Source organism: Triticum urartu, chromosome 7A (assembly GCF_056163025.1).
Source record: "Triticum urartu cultivar PI428250 chromosome 7A, HENAU_Tu73, whole genome shotgun sequence".
In the NCBI taxonomy this organism is placed as follows: Eukaryota; Viridiplantae; Streptophyta; class Magnoliopsida; order Poales; family Poaceae; genus Triticum; species Triticum urartu.
Genome location: NC_141879.1, coordinates 335383407 through 335405086, shown reverse-complemented (window position 1 = coordinate 335405086; position 21680 = coordinate 335383407).

Genomic DNA, 21680 nt, shown 5'->3' with positions numbered 1-21680 from the left:
CTATAGCATAATCACTAGCATCACACATAATTTCGAAGAGTAAATTCAAATCAGGTGGCTGAATAATAGGTGCAGAGACTAATGCTTTCTTAAGTATTTCAAATGCTTCTACACAATCATCATCAAAGACCAATGGTATATCTTTTCGTAATAAATTAGTCAGAGGCCAAGAAATTTTTGAGAAGTCCTTGATGAACCTCCTATAAAATTCGGCGTGACCAAGGAAACTTCTTATACCTTTGATGTCCTTGGGACATGGCATCTTTTCAATAGCATCAACCTTGGCTTTATCAACTTCAATACCTCTTTCATAAACTTTATGCCCCAAGACAATATCTTCATTAACCATAAAGTGGCACTTTTCCCAATTCAAGACAAGATTAGTTTCTTCACATGTCTGCAAAACTCGATCAAGATTGCTTAAGCAATCATCAAAAGAAGATCCATAGACGGAAAAGTCATCCATGAAAACCTCACAAATTCTTTCATAAAAGTCAGAGAATATAGCCATCATGCATCTTTGAAAGGTAGCAGGTGCATTACATAAACCAAAAGGCATACGTCTATAAGCAAAAGTACCAAAAGGGCATTTAAAAGTAGTCTTTGATTGATCTTTAGCCGACACAGGTATTTGAGAGAAACAAGAATAACCATCTGGAAAGCAGTAATGTGTATGTTTGCATAATCTTTCTAGCATTTGATCGATAAAAGGTAAGGGGTAATGATCTTTCTTAGTAGCCTTATTTAATTTGCGGAATTCAATTGCCATCCTATAACAGTTAATAATTCTTTGTGAAATCAATTCATCTTTATCATTAGAAACAACAATAATACCTCCCTTCTTAGGGACACAATGAACAGGACTTACCCACTGACTATCAGCAACGGGATAAATTATACCTGCCTCTAGAAGCTTTAGTATTTCTTTTCTTACGACTTCTTTCATTTTAGGATTCAGACATTGTTGAGGATCACGAACTGGTTTGGCATCTGCTTCCAAATTTATTTTATGTTGACATAGAGTGGGACTAATGCCCTTAAGATCATCATGAGTATATCCAATAGCAGCACGGTGCTTCTTCAGAGTTTTCAATAATCTTTCTCATTCATGCTCTGAAAGGTTAGCACTAATAATAACATGAAATATCTTCTTTTCATCAAGATAAGCATATTTAAGATTACCAGGCAACGGTTTAAGCTCAAACACGGGATCACCCTTAGGTGGAGGAGGATCCCCTAGGATTTCAACAGGCAAATTGTGTTTTAGCATAGGTTCTTGTTTAAACAATACTTCATCTGTTTCCCTTCTTTCATTCATAAACATATCATTCTCATGGTTTAGCAAATATTATTCTAAAGGATCATTAGGAGGTACGACAATAGAAGCAAGACCAATAATTTCATCCTTACTAGGCAATTCTTCTTCACGGTGTTGTTTACTAAATTTAGAGAAATTAAACTCATGAGTCATATCATCCAAGCCAATAGTAACAGCATTCTTTTCACAGTCTATCCTAGCATTAACTGTATTCAAGAAGGGTCTACCAAATATAATGGGACAAAAGCTATCTTGTGGAGAACTAAGAACAAGAAAATCGGCAGGATGTTTAGTTTTCCCGCACAAGACTTCAACATCTCTAACAATTCCCATTGCTGAAATAGTATCTCTATTAGCAAGTTTAATTGTGACATCAATATCTTCTAACTCAGCAGGTGCAATTTCATGCTTGATTACTTTATACAAGTCATAAGGTATAACACTTGCACTAGCACACATATCACATAAGCCATGTATAACCCCCTCGATGCGACTATATCTCCCACGTGTCGAGGCACGACTTAGAGGCATAATCGCACTGAAGGCATACGTCGCAAGTTAGGCAATCTTCACAACATCCCATGTAATATAAATCATAAAGGGGAGATAACATAGTTGGCTTACACTCGCCACGTCAATCAAGTACATAAGTAACATTACATCATCCAATCACTCATGGCCCGACTACGGCGTCAAAATAAAAGATAACCCAACATGCGACATGGTCCCGATGACCCCCAACTGGGCATCACTACTGATCATCAGGAAAGGAAACATAGTAACGTTGAGAGTCCTCGTCGAACTCCCACTTGAGCTCAAGTGCGTCTCCTGGAGCGGAATCATCAGGCCCTGCATCTGGTGTAATAGTAATCTGTGAGCCACAGGGAGTCAGCAATCTCGCACCCTCGCGATCAAGACTATTTAAGCTTATAGGTATGGCAAGGTAAATATGTGGAGCTGCAGCAAGCGACTAGCAAGTATGGTGGCTAACTTATTCGCAAAAAAAAGAGCGAGAAGAGGAGGCAAAGCGCGAGCGAGAAAACTAGAGAACAACCTGCGCAAACATTACTCCAACACCGTGTCCACCTCCCGGACTCCACCGAGAAGAGGCCATCACGGTAACACACTCAGTTGATTCATTTTAATTAAGTTAAGGTTAAAGTTATCTACAACCGGACATTAACAAATTCCCATCTGCCCATAACCGCGGGCACGGCTTTCGAAAGTTCAAATCCCTGCAGGGGAGTCCCAACTTAGCCCATGACAAGCTCTCACGGTCAACGAAGGAATAGACCTCCTCCCAAGACGTTCCGATCAGACTCGGTATCTCGGTTACTCAAGACACTTCGACAGGTTAAAACAAGACCAGCAACACCGCCCGAATGTGCCGACAAATCCCAATAGGAGCTGCACATATCTCTTTCTCAGGGCACAATCGGATAAGCAATCCGTACAACTAAAACCAGCCCTCAAGTTTCCCCGAGGTGGCGCTGCAAGGGGCTCTAGGTTGGACCAACACTCAGAGGAGCACTGGACCGGGGGGGTTTAAAATAAGATGACCCTCAGGCTCCGGAAACCCAAGGGAAAAAGAGGCTAGGTGGCAAATGGTAAGACCAAGGTTGGGCATTGCTGGAAAAGCTTTAAACAAGGCGAACTATCAAGGGGTTCCCATTATAACCCAACCGCGTAAGGAACACAAAATCCGGGAACATAACACCGATATGACGGAAACTAGGGCGCCAAGAGTGGAACAAAACACTAGGCGAGAGGCCGAGCCTTCCACCCTTTACCAAGTGTATAGATGCATTAAGATAACAAGATAATATAATGATATCCCAACAAATAAATAAATGTTCCAACAAGGAACAACCTTCAATCTTCACCTACAACTAGCAACGCTATAAGAGGGGCTGAGCAAAGCGGTAACATAGCCAAACAACGGTTTGCTAGGACATAGTGGGTTAGAGGTTTGACATGGCAATTTGGGAGGCTTGAAAGCAAGTGGTAGGCATCGTAGCAATGGCATAGCAAAAGAGCGAGCAAACTAGCATAGCAAAGATAGTAGTGATTTCGAGGGTATGATCATCTTGCCTGCACAGTTGTCAGAGTTGACTGGATCCTCGAAAGAAAACTCAACGGGCTCCTTGTTAGCGAACTCGTCTCCCGGCTCTACCCAAACAAGACAAACAAGCAACAAGGATACAATCAACCACATGCAAGGATCAAGCAATATGATGCAATGATGGTATGCTATGCGGGATGCGATGCGGGATGCATATGCAAGATATGACAGGAAAATGCAATAACCTGGCCTCAACTTCGGAATCCAAGTGTTCCACTGGAAAGATGAGATGAAATCGCTTGAAAACGATATAAGGATCATCGGAATCGGAGTTACGGTTTGGAAATGGAAAGCGTTTCAAATATGACACCGGTCTGCAATTTACAGCACGTAGCCATCTAAATGCAAAGAGATGAACATGCAACAGCACCCAAACATGACAACAAAATACATGGCAGGGATGCATTCAAGATGCTTAACAAAAGTCTAGCACTGAGCTACGGCCAATTCATCCATTAACAGGTTCAAACAAGCATGGCAAAAATGCATATGACAAACAGATCTCAGACTTAGTGAAATTAACACTTGTCTGAAATTTCAGATCAGGTAGCACTCTTCGGCGCAACAAAACTACATGCTACAGGACCTGAACATGGCAAAGTAAAGCATGGCATGGAGCTACTCAAAGAGCTTAACAAAAGTACCTTAGTGACCTTGAGCCAAAAGGGATCAGAAAATACAATTGCAAGCATGTGAACATAGCAAAAACATAATCAGTTTTCAGACTTAGTGAAAACTGGAACATGCTGACAACATAACTCAAGTAGGCATGTTTACGAGCTCGATGCACTCACTACGGTGCAAGTCATGACCAACTAAGCATATATCCATCAAGAATACACAAAATGCAAGCTAGACATGGCAAGAGCAAAAGCATAGCATGCACGGATCAACTACAACATCATCGGCAAAATTGCAAACAAGTTGACAATCTGCCCAGATTCACAAAGTAGCAAAAGTAGAGCTCGATTGACTCAAGCTAGGGTGCTCCATAATTTCAAATAAAGACATGGATTGATAGAGAACTACAATATTAACAAAACATCCTTACTGATCATCCTCAAAAGAGGCACGGATCACTAGCAAACCACATGAACATATGGCATCATGAGATAAACAGATCAAGGACTTAGTGGAATTGCTAAGTCCCTGAAAACAGAATTACCGAGTGCACCACTTTCCAAGCTTGCACTAGTCACCACACTCATCACAAAAATACATGGGTTGCACCTCTGGAAAGATGACAAAACCCTTAGCAAAACATATGTAGAACATCAGGGCATAGCATGCACACAATAATCATGGCAAAAATGACAAAACCTAAATGGAGTAGCAGATCTAACAATTAACTCAAGTAGCCCTCTTCTAACAGCATTTCGGTCATCAATATGAACTCAAATGAAAATGATGCAATGAAATGAAATGATTTACTCTCTGAGATGAACATTTTGATATGCTATATGCATAAATCGGAGCTACGGATGCAAAGTTACGGAGCTATGAACAGGAGCACTTGGATCTGCATTTTCGGGACTTAGATAAAAAAATCAACCTCCGGATTAGGTTTACTGTTCACGGATCTGGATCTGACGCACGGATCGAGGATCGCCGGATCCTCACCGGAGTTTGTCGCCGGAGTATGAGGGTCCGGGCCGGAGCTTGCCGGCGAGGAGAGGAGGCCGGGCGGCGGGGCAGCGGACTGGGGCGCCGAGGATAGGCGGCGGGGCATGGCCCCGGGCGGCGCCGGCTCGGGCGGCGTGGAGCTCCGGGTGGCGATAGCGCGCGGCGCCGGCGCGGTCGCGGCGGGGAGGCGGCGAGCGGCGCGGGAGGAAGGAGGAGGCGGCGGGCGGCTCGCGGGGCGGCTGGGCCGGGAGGGCCAGCCCCGGGCCCGAGCGGGCGGTGGCGGCGGCGATGGAACGGCGGCCACGTGGCGCGCTGCCACTGGCTGCGGGTGGCGGCGGCGGCGTGTCCGACCGGAACGGACACGTCCGGCGCGGCGCGAGGTGGATTTAGGGTTTCAGAGGGAGGAGATCCGCGAATTTCGGGAGGGGGCTTTAAATAGAGGTAGAGGGAGCTAGGAGAGTCCAAATGAGGTGCGGTTTTCGGCCACGTGATCGTGATCGAACGCTCTAGATGATGGAGCAGAGTTAGGTGGTTTTTGGGCCAAATTGGAGGGTCGTTGGGCTGCAACACACATGAGGCCTTTTCGGTCCCTCGGTTAACTGTAGGAGTATCAAACGAAGTCCAAATGGTACGAAACTTGACAGGCGGTCTACCGGTAGTAAACCAAGGCCGCTTGGCAAGTCTCGGTCCAATCCGGAAAAGTTTAATCCCCACACACAGAAAAAAGGTAAAAATGACCAACGGAGGAGAACGAAGCGCCGGAATGCAAAACGGACAACGGGGAAAATGCTCGAATGCATGATATGAACACGTATGCAAATGCAATGCACATGATGACATGATATGAGATGCATGACAGTGAAAACAACACACGGAGACAAAGACCCGAACCCGAGGAAAATAAATAACTTAACACCGAAATGGCAAGAGTTGGAGTACAAATTGGGAAAGTTACATTCGGGGTGTTACAACACTCCACCACTACGAAAGGATCTCGACCCGAGATCTAGGACTGAAAGAACGCCGGGTAGTCAGAACGGAGGTGATCCTCGCGTTCCTAGGTAGCTTCACGGTCGGAATGGTGTGACCACTTGACTTTGAGAAATTTGATTGACTTGTTGCGAGTCTTGCGTTCAGTCTCTTCAAGAATAGCAACTGGGTGCTCACGATAAGAGAGATCTTCTTGGAGCTCAATGTCCTCGAAGTTGACGGTGCGGTCAGGAGTCTTGAAGCACTTTCGAAGCTGAGAGACATGGAACACGTCATGAACATTTGCAAAGTTTGAAGGAAGCTGGAGTTGATAAGCGAGGTCGCCTCTCTTGCTGACAATCTTGAAAGGTCCCACGTATCCGGGGGCAAGTTTCCCTTTGATACCGAAGCGACGAGTACCTTTCATAGGAGAGACACGGAGGTAAACATGATCTCCGATCTCGAAAGCCAAATCACGGTGGTTACTATCATAGTAGCTCTTCTGGCGGGATTGGGCTGCTTTGAGGTTATCACGAATGAATTTGCACATTTCCTCTGCTTCTGTGATTAAGTCATTACCCAAAAGCTGACGTTCACCGGTTTCAGACCAGTTGAGAGGGGTATGGCACTTCCTGCCATACAGAATTTCGAAAGGGGCCTTGCCCAAACTTGCTTGAAAACTGTTGTTGTAGGAGAATTCAGCATAAGGAATACAATCCTCCCACTTCATGCCGAAGGAAATCACACAAGCCCTGAGCATATCTTCAAGAATCTGGTTGAAACGCTCGACTTGGCCGCTAGTTTGAGGATGGAAAGCTGTGCTGAAGCGGATGTTGGTGCCCATGGCCTTCTGAAAAGAATCCCAAAATTTCGAGGTAAAGATGCTGCCACGGTCTGAAGAGATCACCTGAGGAATACTGTGCAGAGAGACAATACGAGAGGTATAGAGTTCCGCCAATTGAGCTGCAGTGATCGACTCTCTGATAGGTAGAAAATGAGCCACTTTGGTGAGTTTGTCGATGACAACGAATATAGCATCATTGCCATGCTTGGACTTTGGAAACCCAGTCACGAAGTCCATTTCAATGTGGTCAAACTTCCATTCTAGAATGGCAAGAGGTTGGAGGAGACCAGCTGGCCTTTGGTGTTCTGCCTTCACTCTTCTGCAGACATCACATTCATTCACGAATTGAGCGATCTCGCGCTTCATTCGTGTCCACCAATAAGCCTGCTTGAGGTCCTGATACATCTTCGTGCTCCCAGGGTGGATGGAGAGGAGAGAATTGTGGGCCTCGTTCAAGATCACTTTACGGAGGTCACCTTTGGGTACCACAATACGATCCTCGAAGAAGAGAGTATCCTTGTCGTCAATACGGTAGCACTTGTACTTGGATTTACTCTTGGCAATCCCAATCTTCACCTTTTTCACCATAGCATCAAGAAGCTGAGCTTGGCAAATCTGATCTTCCAAGGTAGGAGAGACTTGAAGGTTGGCGAGGAAACCTTGAGGAACAAATTGCAGATTAAGTTTGCGGAAAGCTTCACAAAGTTCGGGTTGATAAGGCTTGAGAATCAGACTGTTGCAGTAAGCTTTTCTGCTCAATGCGTCAGCAATCACATTGGCCTTGCCTGGAGTATACTCGATACTCAGATTATACTCTTGAATCATTTCGACCCATCGAGTTTGCTTGAGGTTGAGATTAGGCTGAGTGAAGATGTACTTGAGACTCTTGTGATCAGTGAAAATGTCCACTTTTCTTCCCAATAGAAGATGTCTCCAAGTCAAAAGATCATTCAGAACTACCGCCAACTCGAGATCATGAGTGGGGTAGTTCTTCTCATTAGGCTTCAATTGGCGAGAAGTATAAGCAACAACTTTCTTCTCTTGCATCAATACTGCGCCAAGACCTTGGAGAGAGGCATCACAAAAGACCTCGTACGGCTTGGATTCATCAGGCGGAGTCAGAACTGGAGCAGTGATCAATTTCTCTTTCAAAGTGTTGAAAGCAATGTCACACTCCGGAGACCAAATGTACTTGACGTGCTTCTGGAGAAGATTAGAGAGAGGCTTCGCGATCTTAGAAAAGTTTTCAACGAATCTTCGGCAATAGCTTGCGAGACCGAGGAAGCTACGGAGTTGCTTCACGTTCTGAGGAGGTTCCCAATTCACAATTGCAGACACCTTCTCAGGATTCACGGCAATGCCCTTGGCAGAGATGATATGACCAAGATAAAGAACCTCATCGAGCCAAAATTCACACTTGGAGAACTTGGCGTAGAACTTGTGTTCTCTGAGCTTATCAAGAACCAAACGCAAGTGCTTGGCATGATCTTCCTTGTTCTTGGAGAAAACCAAAATGTCGTTGAGATAGACCAAAACGAATTCATTGGTGTAGGCGTTGAAGATGAAGTTCATGATGTGAGAGAACGTCGGAGGAGCGTTGACGAGACCAAAAGACATGACAGTGTATTCATATGAACCAAAACTTGTCCTGAAAGCCGTCTTGGGAATATCTTGCTCACGGATTCGAATCTGATGATAACCCATACGGAGATCAAGCTTGGAGAATACTTGAGCACCTTTGAGTTGTTCGAACAGCTCGTTGATGTTGGGAAGTGGGTATTTGTTCTTGATGGTCTTCTTGTTCAATGGACGGTAATCAACACAAAGCCAGTCCGTTCCATCCTTCTTCTTCACAAAAAGAACACCACAACCCCACGGAGAAGAACTAGGCCGGATGAGACCCATTTTCTCTTGAATATCGAGTTGCTTTTTCACCTCCTTCAACTCTTCAGGTCCGAGCTTGTAAGGACGTTTGCATATAGGTTCCGTGCCAGGCTCAAGATCAATAACGAATTCAACTGGCCGGTGCGGAGGCATTCCTGGAAGCTCTTCTGGAAAGACGTCTTGATATTCGCAAACGACTGGAATTTGCGAGATAGCATCCAATTCACCCTTCTCATTGAGGGAAAATAGACGGATGGTATCATCACGAGCGGCAAAGACAATTACATCCTCAGACGAATGAGTCAATTGAATCTGCCTGGCTGTACAATCAAGCTGAGCCTTGTGCTTAGAAAGCCAATCCATTCTGAGAATAAGGTCAATATCCGAGTCACCAAGAACATTTGGAGAGGACAAGAACTTATAGTCACCCAAAGTGATTGTAACATCCGGAACGTATACTCTAGATGTCATTTGACGGGTCGGAGAGACAATAGCCAACGGTTTCGACAACACTTGAGTAACAAAATCATGCTTAGATGCAAAAGGTCTCGAGATGAAACAATGCGATGCACCAGTGTCAAAAAGAACTCTTGCGGGAATATCATTAACAGGAAGGTTACCCATGATCACATCTGACGAATCCTCTGCCTGAGCTGCATTCATCAAGTTGACCTTGGCATGCTTGGGGTTATGCTTGAACACAGCTGTACTTGCCGATCTGATAGGAGGAGGAGGAGGAAGACGCCTCTGGTTGAAACAATTGTTGGCATAGTGACCCTTCTGTTGGCACTTGTTGCACGTGACCTCTGAAAGCGGACGATGATACGGAGCACTCGATCTTGGAGCTTGGGACAAAGTCTTGTTCTGAAAGCCAGGGTTGGGTGGGTGGGAAGATCCACTGCCACCTTTGCTCTTCTGCTGATACAGCTGACGGCACGGAGGAGGAGGAAGCCAAAACTTCTGCTGCTTGGCCACTTGAGTAGAGGAAGAAGGAGTAACATCTCTGACTCGCTTCTTGGAAGCATCACACCTCAATTGAGCAGCCTCTTGCTTCAGTGCCATGTTGTAGAACTCATCATACCTCAAAGGCTCAAAGAGAACAAGAGCTAGCTGGATTTCTTCTCTGAGACCACCCCTGAACTGATAAATCATGCTCTTCTCATCAGGGACGTCCTGCTTGGCAAAGCGGGCGAGCTTCCGGAACAACTTGTTGTAGTCATAGACAGACAAAGAGCCTTGCTTCAGATTGCGGAATTCCTGACGCTTGCTTTCAACCACGCTCTGAGGAATATGATGAGCTCGGAAATCTCGACGGAAATCATCCAAGTGATAACACGTCCACCTCTGGAATCCTTGTACTGCTGGAACCATTCTGCAGCTTGATCTTTGAGTTGGAAGGAAGCGAACTTGACAAAGTCCTCAGGCCTGACGTTACTGCACTCGAAATGCTTGCATAGATCCACAAGCCAATCGTTGGCATCGGTTGCCTCAACACAATTGCTGAAAGTCTTTGGCCCGTTAGCAAGGAACTGGTTGAGTGTAGCAAAGTGATTCTGATTGCTGCCTTGATTCCCTTGGTTGCCTTGATTGCGCTCTTGGAAAATTTGCACGATCAACTTTGTGTTTGCATTGGTTGCGGCCATCACAGCTTGCCATGCCTCCGGAGGAGGTGGAGGTGGTGGCGGATTAGGATTCGGAGTCGTGCGCGTTGGAGGAGCCATCCTGAAGAGGTTGACATCCATTAGCACATTGATAGACAAATATTGAAGCTGAAACCAATGGAATGAAAATTGCAACATATAGTCTTCACATCCGAACAAAATGAACGAATGCATTCCTCTTGAAATGGTCACATATCCATAAATTGAGAAGCCACTTAGAATTAAGGTAGAGAAATAAATCAACAAGGTACAGATCAAGAACGAATAATCGGTAAGAAATCCCAATCTCAAACCAATATCCGTGGAAGAAGAACTAGAGCTACAAGAATTCCCACCTATGAAACTCCCAAACCTTTCCGGTTATGAAATCAGGTGTGGGGGATACAGGGGAAGCATAATATCTCACCCAAACTAGCAAATCCTACATCCAGCTGTATCCATCCTTCAACACATAACCAAGAAACCTTCAGAAACCATCTACCTCAACCTTCAAAAAGCATCCGTTATACAAGTTATGGCGATACTCCCGAACTCCCGCCCCAATACTGGGTGGCGTCGAGGTTATCTCACCAACGAACTACATAAAAGAGATTTTCGATGTCGGCGTACTAAACTCAGGTATTCCAGAACTTTAACGATAAAATTATGATGACAACACCTCACAGCTCAACTCCCCGGGACACTTCCACTAAACCGCTGACAGGAGGCACCAAGACAATGTTCTCATCATAAATCCATCGGAACGATTCTAAGATACCCGCGTGATCCTAAAAAAAAATTTAGTGAAATTTGAGAAGAGAAGAGTCAAAACTCTACGTCAGGATGCCTTACCAGAGCGATGAGGAGACTGGGAAGTAAAAAGAATTCCTAAACTCTCCGATATATAATTCCTAATGACTCAAAACATTTTTCTAGACACAACTCGGCCGCTAAAAACGATCAAGCAATGGGGCTCCTAAGGTCGGGGAAGGCTCTGATTACCAACTTATAACACCCTCGATGCGACCATATCTCCCACGTGTCGAGGCATGACTTAGAGGCATAATCGCATTGAAGGCATATGTCGCAAGTTAGGCAATCTTCTCAACATCCCATGTAATATAAATCATAAAGGGGAGATAACATAGTTGGCTTACACTCGCCACGTCAATCAAGTACATAAGTAACATTACATCATCCAATCACTCATGGCCCGACTACGGCGCCAAAATAAAAGATAACCCAACATGCGACACGGTCCCGATCACCCCCAACTGGGCATCACTACTGATCATCAGGAAAGGAAACATAGTAACGTTGAGAGTCCTCGTCGAACTCCCACTAGATCTCAAGTGCGTCTCCTGGAGCGGAATCATCAGGCCCTGCATCTGGTGTAATAGTAATCTGTGAGCCACAGGGAGTCAGCAATCTCGCACCCTCGCGATCAAGACTATTTAAGCTTATAGGTATGGCAAGGTAAATATGTGGAGCTGCAGCAAGCGACTAGCAAGTATGGTGGCTAACTTATTCGCAAAAAAAAAGAGCGAGAAGAGGAGGCAAAGCGCGAGCAAGAAAAGTAGAGAACAACCTGCGCAAACATTACTCCAACACCGTGTCCACCTCCCGGACTCCGCTGAGAAGAGGCCATCACGGTAACACACTCAGTTGATTCATTTTAATTAAGTTAAGGTTAAAGTTATCTACAACCGGACATTAACAAATTCCCATCTGCCCATAACCACGAGCACGGCTTTCGAATGTTCAAATCCCTGCAGGGGAGTCCCAACTTAGCCCATGACAAGCTCTCACGGTCAACGAAGGAATAGACCTCCTCCCAAGACGTTCCGATCAGACTCGGTATCTCGGTTACTCAAGACACTTCGACAGGTTAAAACAAGACCAGCAACACCGCCCGAATGTGACAACAAATCCCAATAGGAGCTGCACATATCTCTTTCTCAGGGCACAATCGGATAAGCAATCCGTACAACTAAAACCAGCCCTCAAGTTTCCCCGAGGTGGCGCTGCAAGGGGCTCTAGGTTGGACCAACACTCAGAGGAGCACTGGCCCGGGGGGGTTTAAAATAAGATGACCCTCAGGCTCCGGAAACCCAAGGGAAAAACAGGCTAGGTAGCAAATGGTAAGACCAAGGTTGGGCATTGCTGGAAAAGCTTTAAACAAGGCGAACTATCAAGGGGTTCCCATTATAACCCAACCGCGTAAGGAACGCAAAATCCGGGAACATAACACCGATATGACGGAAACTAGGGCGGCAAGAGTGGAACAAAACAGTAGGCGAGAGGCCGAGCCTTCCACCCTTTACCAAGTGTATAGATGCATTAAGATAACAAGATAATGTAATGATATCCCAACAAATAAATAAACGTTCCATCAAGGAACGACCTTCAATCTTCACCTGCAACTAGCAACGCTATAAGAGGGGCTGAGCAAAGCGGTAACATAGCCAAACAACGGTTTGCTAGGACATAGTGGGTTAGAGGTTTGACATGGCAATTTGGGAGGCTTTAAAGCAAGTGGTAGGCATCGTAGCAATGGCATAGCAAAAGAGCGAGCAAACTAGCATAGCAAAGATAGTAGTGATTTCGAGGGTATGATCATCTTGCCTGCACAGTTGTCAGAGTTGACTGGATCCTCGAAAGCAAACTCAACGGGCTCCTCGTTAGCGAACTCGTCTCCCGGCTCTACCCAAACAAGACAAACAAGCAACAAGGATACAATCAACCACATGCAAGGATCAAGCAATATGATGCAATGATGGTATGCTATGCGGGATGCGATGCGGGATGCATATGCAAGATATGACAGGAAAATGCAATAACCTGGCCTCAACTTCGGAATCCAAGTGTTCCACTGGAAAGATGAGATGAAATCGCTTGAAAACGATATAAGGATCATCGGAATCGGAGTTACGGTTTGGAAATGGAAAGCGTTTCAAATATGACACCGGTCTGCAATTTACAGCACGTAGCCATCTAAATGCAAAGAGATGAACATGCAACAGCACCCAAACATGAAAACAAAATACATGGCAGGGATGCATTCAAGATGCTTAACAAAAGTCTAGCACTGAGCTACGGCCAATTCATCCATTAACAGGTTCAAACAAGCATGGCAATAATGCATATGACAAACAGATCTCAGACTTAGTGAAATTAACACTTGTCTGAAATTTCAGATCAGGTAGCACTCTTCGGCGCAACAAAACTACATGCTACATGACCTGAACATGGCAAAGTAAAGCATGGCATGGAGCTACTCAAAGAGCTTAACAAAAGTCCCTTAGTGACCTTGAGCCAAAAGGGATCAGAAAATACAATTGCAAGCATGTGAACATAGCAAAAACATAATCAGTTTTCAGACTTAGTGAAAACTGGAACATGCTGAAAACATAACTCAAGTAGGCATGTTTACGAGATCGATGCACTCACTACGGTGCAAGTCATGACCAACTAAGCATACATCCATCAAGAATACACAAAATGCAAGCTAGACATGGCAAGAGCAAAAGCATAGCATGCACGGATCAACTACAACATCATCGGCAAAATTGCAAACAAGTTGACAATCTGCCCAGATTCACAAAGTAGCAAAAGTAGAGCTCGATTGACTCAAGCTAGGGTGCACCATAATTTCAAACAAAGACATGGATTGATAGAGAACTACAATATTAACAAAACATCCTTACTGATCATCCTCAAAAGAGGCACAGATCACTAGGAAACCACATGAACATATGGCATCATGAGATAAACAGATCAAGGACTTGGTGGAATTGCTAAGTCCCTGAAAACAGAATTACCGAGTGCACCACTTTGCAAGCTTGCACTAGTCACCACACTCATCACAAAAATACATGGGTTGCACCTCTGGAAATATGACAAAACCCTTAGCAAAACATATGTAGAACATCAGGGCATAGCATGCACAACAATAATCATGGTAAAAATGACAAAAACCTAAATGGAGTAGCAGATCTGACAATTAACTCAAGTAGCCCTCTTCTAACAGCATTTCGGTCATCAAGATGAACTCAAATGAAAATGATGCAATGAAATGAAATGATTTACTCTCTAAGATGAACATTTTGATATGCTATATGCATGAATCGGAGCTACGGATGCAAAGTTATGGAGCTATGAACAGGAGCACTTGGATCTGCAATTTCGGGACTTAGAGAAAAAAAATCAACCTCCGGATTAGGGTTTACTGTTCACGGATCGAGGATCGCCGGATCCTCACCGGAGTTCGTCGCCGGAGTATGAGGGGCCGGGCCAGAGCTTGCCGGCGAGGAGAGGAGGCCGGGCGGCGGGGCACCGGACTGGGGCGGCGAGGGAAGGCGGCGGGGCGTGGCCTCGGGCGGCGCCGGCTCGGGCGGCGTGGAGCTCCGGGCCGCGGCGGCGTGGCGCCGGCGCGGGGGCACGGCGCCGGCGCGGTGGCGGCGGGGAGGCGGCGAGCGGCGCGGGAGGGAGGAGGAGGCGGCGGGCGGCTCGCGGGGCGGCTGGGCCGGGAGGGCCAGCCCCGGGCCCGAGCGGGCTGTGGCGGCGGCGGTGGAACGGCGGCCATGTGGCGCGCTGCCACTGGCTGCGGGCGGCGGCGGCGGCGTGTCCGACCGGAACGGACACGTCCGGCGCGGCGCGAGGTGGATTTAGGGTTTCAGAGGGAGGAGATCCGCGAATTTCGGGAGGGGGCTTTAAATAGAGGTAGAGGGAGCTAGGAGAGTCCAAATGAGGTGCGGTTTTCGGCCACACGATCATGATCGAATGCTCTAGATGATGGAGCAGAGTTAGGTGGGTTTTTGGGCCAAATTGGAGGGTCGTTGGGCTGCAACACACACGAGGCCTTTTCGGTCCCTCGGTTAACCGTAGGACTATCAAACGAAGTCCAAATGGTATGAAACTTGACAGGCGGTCTACCAGTAGTAAACCAAGGCCGCTTGGCAAGTCTCGGTCCAATCCGGAAAAGTTTAATCCCCACACACGAAAAAAGGTAGAAATGATCACCGGAGGAGAATGAAGCGCCGGAATGCAAAACGGACAACGGGGAAAATGCTCGAATGCATGAGACGAACACGTATGCAAATGCAATGCACATGATGACATGATATGAGATGCATGACAACGAAAACAACACACGGAGAAAAAGACCCGAACCTGAGGAAAATAAATAACTTAACGCCGAAACGGCAAGAGTTGGAGTACAAATTGGGAAAGTTACATCCGGGGTGTTACACCATGATAACAATGATCTCCTATTTTAACAGAAATAACAGGCACGCCTACCACAGGTCTATTGTTATCTTTAGCACAAGATTTAGCAATTCTAGCAGTTTCACCGCAGAACTGAATAACATGCCCATCAATATTATCAGACAAGAGCTCTTTAACAATAGCAATATTACGTTCAACTTTAACTTGCTCAGGAGGTGTATATGTTTTAATATTGATTTTACAAACTACAGTTGAAGCTTTAGCATGATCCTTTATCCTAACAGGGAAAGGTGGTTTCTCAACATAAGAAGTAGGAACAATAGGATCATTATAAGTGACAGTCTTTTCTTCAACTTTAATAGGTGCAGCTACCTTTACTTCTATGGGAGGATGATATTTAAACCACTTCTCCTTAGGGAGATCAACATAAGTAGCAAAAGATTCACAGAAAGAAGCTACTATCTCAGAATCAAGTCCATATTTACTGCTAAACTTACGGAAAACATCGGTATCAATGAAAGATTTAACACAATCAAACTTAGGTGTCATACCTGACTCCTTACCATTGTCGAGGTCCCAATCTTCAGAGTTGCATTTAATTCTATACAATAAATCCCATTTGAATTCAATAGTCTTCATCATAAAAGAGCCAGCACAAGAAGTATCAAGCATGGTGCGATTGTTATCAGAAAGCCGAGCATAATTTTTTTGAAGAATTGTTTCTCTTGAAAGCTCATGATTGGGGCATGAATATAACATTGATTTAAGCCAACCCCAAGCTTGAGCGATGCTTTATCCTTCACGAGGCCAAAAATTATATATATAATTGCGATCATGATGAACAAGATGCATAGGGTAATACTTTTGATGAAATTCCAATTTCAATCTTCTATAGTTCCATGATCCCATATCATCACATAGCCTATACCATGTCAATGTGTCTCCCTTCAAAGATAAAGGGAAGACCTTCTTCTTAGCAACATCATTGGAAATACCTGCAAGCTTAAATAATCCACAAACTTTATCCACATATATTAGGTGTTCATCAGGATGCTTTGTTCCATCTCCTATAAAAGGATTAGCTAGCAGTTTTTCTATTATACTCGAAGGATACTCATAAGGAATTTCATTTTCAATAGGTTCAGTGGGTTGAGGAGCAACTCTTTGCTCTACTGGTCGGGGTGAAGATACCCCGAACAAGCCCCTCAGAGGATTACATTCCATAGTAACAAGTGACAGTAAATTTCAGCACACTATATAAATTTTTCCTTACCAAATTCCACCTACCAAAGGCGCTTCACTCCCCGGCAATGGCGCCAGAAAAGAGTCTTGATGACCCACAAGTATAGGGGATCTATTGTAGTCCTTTCGATAAGTAAGAGTGTTGAACCCAACGAGGAGCAGAAGGAAATGATAAACGGTTTTCAGCAAGGTATTCTCTGCAAGTACTGAAATAAGTGGTAACAAATAGTTTTGTAATGAGATAATTTGTAGCGAGCAACAAGTAAATAAAGTTCAGCAAGGTGGCCCAATCCTTTTTGTAGAAAAGGACAAGCCTGGACAAACTCTTATATAAGGAAAAGCGCTCCCGAGGACACATGGGAATATCGTCAAGCTAGTTTTCATCACGTTCATATGATTTGCGTTCGGTACTTTGATAATTTGATATGTGGGTGGACCGGTGCTTGGGTGATGTTCTTACTTGAACAAGCATCCCACTTATGATTAACCTCTATTGCAAGCATCCGCAACTACGACAAAAGTATTAAGGTAAACCTAACCATAGCATGAAACATATGGATCCAAATCAGCCCCTTACGAAGCAACGCATAAACTAGGGTTTAAGCTTCTGTCACTCTAGCAACCCATCATCTACTTCTTACTTCCCAATGCCTTCCTCTAGGCCCAAATAATGGTGAAGTGTTATGTAGTCGACATTGACATAACACCACTAGAGGCTAGAGAACATACATCTCATCAAAATATCGAACGAATACAAAATTCAGATGACTACTAATAGCAAGACTTCTCCCTTGTCCTCAGGAACAAACATAACTACTCACAAAGCATAAACATGTTCATTATCAGAGGGGTATTAATATGCATAAAGGATCTGAACATATGATCTTCCACCAATTAAACCAACTAGCATCAACTACAAGGAGTAATTAACACTACTAGCAACCTACTAGCACCAATCCTGGACTTGAAGACAAGAATCGGATACAAGAGATGAACTAGGGTTTTGAGATGAGATGGTGTTGATGAAGATGTTTATGGAGATTGCCCTCTCCCGGTGAGAGGAGCGTTGGTGATGACGATGGCGATGATTCCCCCCTCCGGGAGGGAAGTTTCCCCGGCAGAACAGGTCTGCCGGAGCTCTAGATTGGATCCGCCAAGGTTCCGCCTCGTGGCGGCGGAGTTTCGTCCTGAAAGGTTGCTTCTTATTTTTTTCTCGATGAAAGACTTCATATAGGACAAGATGGTCGTCGGAGAGCCACCAGGGGGCCCACGAGGCAGGGGGGCGCGCCCTAGGTGGGTGAGCGCCCTCCACCCTCGTGAGAAGGGTGTGGGCCCCCTGGTCTTCATCTTTGGCGAGGATTTTTAATTATTTATTATAAGGTGTTCCGTGGAGTTTCAGGACTTTTGGAGTTGTGCAGAATAGGTCTCTAATATTTGCTCCTTTTCCAGCCCAGAATTCCAGCTGCCGGCATTCGCATTCCTTATGTAACCCTTGTAAAATAAGAGAGAATAGCCATAAGTATTGTGACACAATGTGAAATAACAGCCCATAATGCAATAAATATCGATATAAAAGCATGATGCAAAATGGACGTATCACAGGCCAATACTTACAACGTTGGCGAACTCGTTCTGCACCTGCCGGAGAAGAAAAAGGACAAACTCAAGCCCAAATGGGAGGGTCCCTTTATAATTGACGAAGTTCTCATCGGAGGACCATACCGTCTTCGCGTTGCATCAGACAATCACCTCGAGCCGAACCCCTGGGACGTGGCCAGACTCCAAAGATTCTATGCCTAGCGCTAAACCTCGTGTTCGTCTCCTGCTCCCCTGTAGCTTCAATTATTTTTTTCTCTTTTTTTATTATTTTCTTCTTCCTTGATTTAAAGCTTCGGTATGGCTAGACCGAACACCATCGACACATACATCTCTAAATATGTATGTTACTTGTACCTGGGGGCTTCCCAGATAGAAGTTCTTGTCATTCATTGAGCATTAAGCTCCTCACATATGAGTTTTTCCATATGTACCTTTTCTTCGCCACTATATGCATCGATATGACTTAAGTTTTAGCCAAACTGGGTTGCCTGGCTCATGTTCTTATGCCCTACGTCCCTGTTAGTTCGGCTAGAGCATAAAGGGAGCACCTCTGTGATTGTTACTGCCGGATCATCCGGATGTGTACCTCAGACTGGGTGGAGCCGTGATACGTCTCCAACGTATCTATAATTTTTGATTGCTCCATGCTATATTATCTACTGTTTAGGACATTATTGGGCTTTATTATCCAATTTTATATTATTTTTGGGACTAACCTATTAACCGGAGGCCCAGCCCAGAATTGCTGTTTTTGCCTATTTTAGGGTTTCGAAGAAAAGTAATATCAAACGGAGTCCAAACGGAATGAAACCTTCGGGAACATGATTTTCTCACCGAACATGATCCAGGAGACTTGGACCCTACATCAAGAAACAAAGGAGGATGCCACGAGGTAGGGGGGGCGCCTACCCCCTAGGCACGCCCTCCACCCTCGTGGGCCCCTGTTGCTCCACCGACGTACTCCTTCCTCCTATATATACCTACGTACCCCCAAACGATCAGGTACGGAGCCAAAACCCTAATTCCACCGCTATAACTTCCTGTCTCCACGAGATCCCATCTTGGGGCCTGTTTCGGAGCTCCGCCGGAGGGGGTATCTATCAAGGAGGGCTTCGACATCAACACCATAGCCTCTCTAATGAAGTGTGAGTAGTTTACCTCAGACCTTCGGGTCCATAGTTATTAGCTAGATGGCTTCTTCTCTCTTTTTGGATCTCAATACAATGTTCTCCCCCTCTCTTGTGGAGATCTATTCGATGTAATCTTCTTTTTGCGATGTGTTTGTTGAGACCAATGAATTGTGGGTTTATGCTCAAGATTATCTATGAAAAATATTTGAATCTTCTCTGAATTCTTTTATATATGATTGGTTATCTTTGCAAGTCTCTTCGAATTATCAGTTTGGTTTGCCCTACTAGATTGATCTTTCTTGCAATGGGAGAAGTGCTTAGCTTTGGGTTCAATATTGCGGTGTCCTTTCCAAGTGACAGTAGGGGAAGCAAGGCACGTATTGTATTGTTGCCATCGAGGATAACAAGATGTTGTTTTTTTATCATATTGCATGAATGTATCCCTCTACATCATGTCATCTTGCTTAAGGCGTTACTCCGTTTTCATGAACTTAATACTCTAGATGCATGCTGGATAGCGGTCGATGAGTGGAGTAATAGCAGTAGATGCAGGCAGGAGTCGGTCTACTTGTCTCGGACGTGATGCCTATATACATGATCATACCAGGACATTCTCATAATTATGCTCAATTCTGTCAATTGCTCAACAGTGATTCATTCACCCACCATAAAATACTTATGCTCTTGAGAGAAGCCACTAGTGAAACCTATGGCCCCCGGGTCTATCTTCATCATATTAATCTTCCAATACCTAGTTCTTTCCTTTGCTTTTTTACTTTGCCTTTATTTTACTTTGCATCTTTATCATAAAAATACCAAAAATATTATCTTATCACATCTATCAGATCTCACTCTCGTAAGTGACCGTGAAGGGATTGACAACCCCTTATCGCGTTGGTTGCGAGGAGTTATTTGTTTTGTGCAGGTACTAGGGACGCACGCACAACGTCCTACTAGAATGATACCTTGGTTCTCAAAAACTGAGGGAAATACTTACGCTACTTTGCTGCATCATCCTTTCCTCTTCGGGGAAATCCAACGCACTGCTCCAGAGGTAGGAAGAAGAATTTCTGGCACCGTTGTCAGGGAGGTTCACGCAAGTCAAGATTTGACTCCCGACAATGAGCAATTTCGGGCGCCGTTGCTGGGGAGTCTATGCAAAAGTCAACATACCAAGTACCCATCACAATCCTTATCTCCCGCATTACATTATTTGCCATTTTCCTCTCGTTTTCCTCTCCCCCACTTCACCCCTGCCATTTTATTCACCCTCTCTCTCTATCCTCCCTCTCTTTCTCTATTTGCCTCTTTTTGCCCGCTTGCTTTTTGTTTGCTTGTGTGTTGGATTACCTGCTTGTCTCGATGGCTCTTCCCCGATTTGGTGATCTTCACCTTAAAAGGTTAGAAAAAATCGAAAACAACGTTAGGAGTTTTATGGTCTTGCCATTTGAGCATAATAGTTTCTTTAGAAACGAGCTTAAGGAACAAAAAAGTTTTATGAGTTTTATGAATAAAGAGCTCGATGATATGTCTAAAGAATTTGATGGTATAAGATCCTAAATTGCTCATCTTGAGAAATTGGCTGCTGAAATTTCGGATAAGCAGGCTAGCTTAGTTAATAGGATGGCCGCTAAACCGGATTTTTATGAAAATAAAGATGAAGATCTAAAAGTTATTGATCTGTCCCCTATTAAATCTTTGTTTTGCACTATGAATCTTAATAATGATGGGACTGAATATGATCCACCTTTACCTAGAAGGCGTTCCAAAAATTCGGAGTTTGTAGATCTTGATGCTAAATTTGATGAAAGTGGGATTGAAGAAATTAAAACCCTAGATGTGCTAAACCCACTATTTTGGATTTCAAGGAATTTAATTGTGAAAGTGGCTCTTTGATTGATTGTATTTCCTTGTTGCAATCCGTGCTAAATTCTCCTCATGCTTATAGTCAAAATAAAGCGTTTACTAAACATATCATTGATGCCTTGATGCAATCTTATGAAGAAAAACTTGAGTTGGAAGTTTCTATCCCTAGAAAACTTTATGGTGAGTGGGAACCAACTATTAAAATTAAAATTAA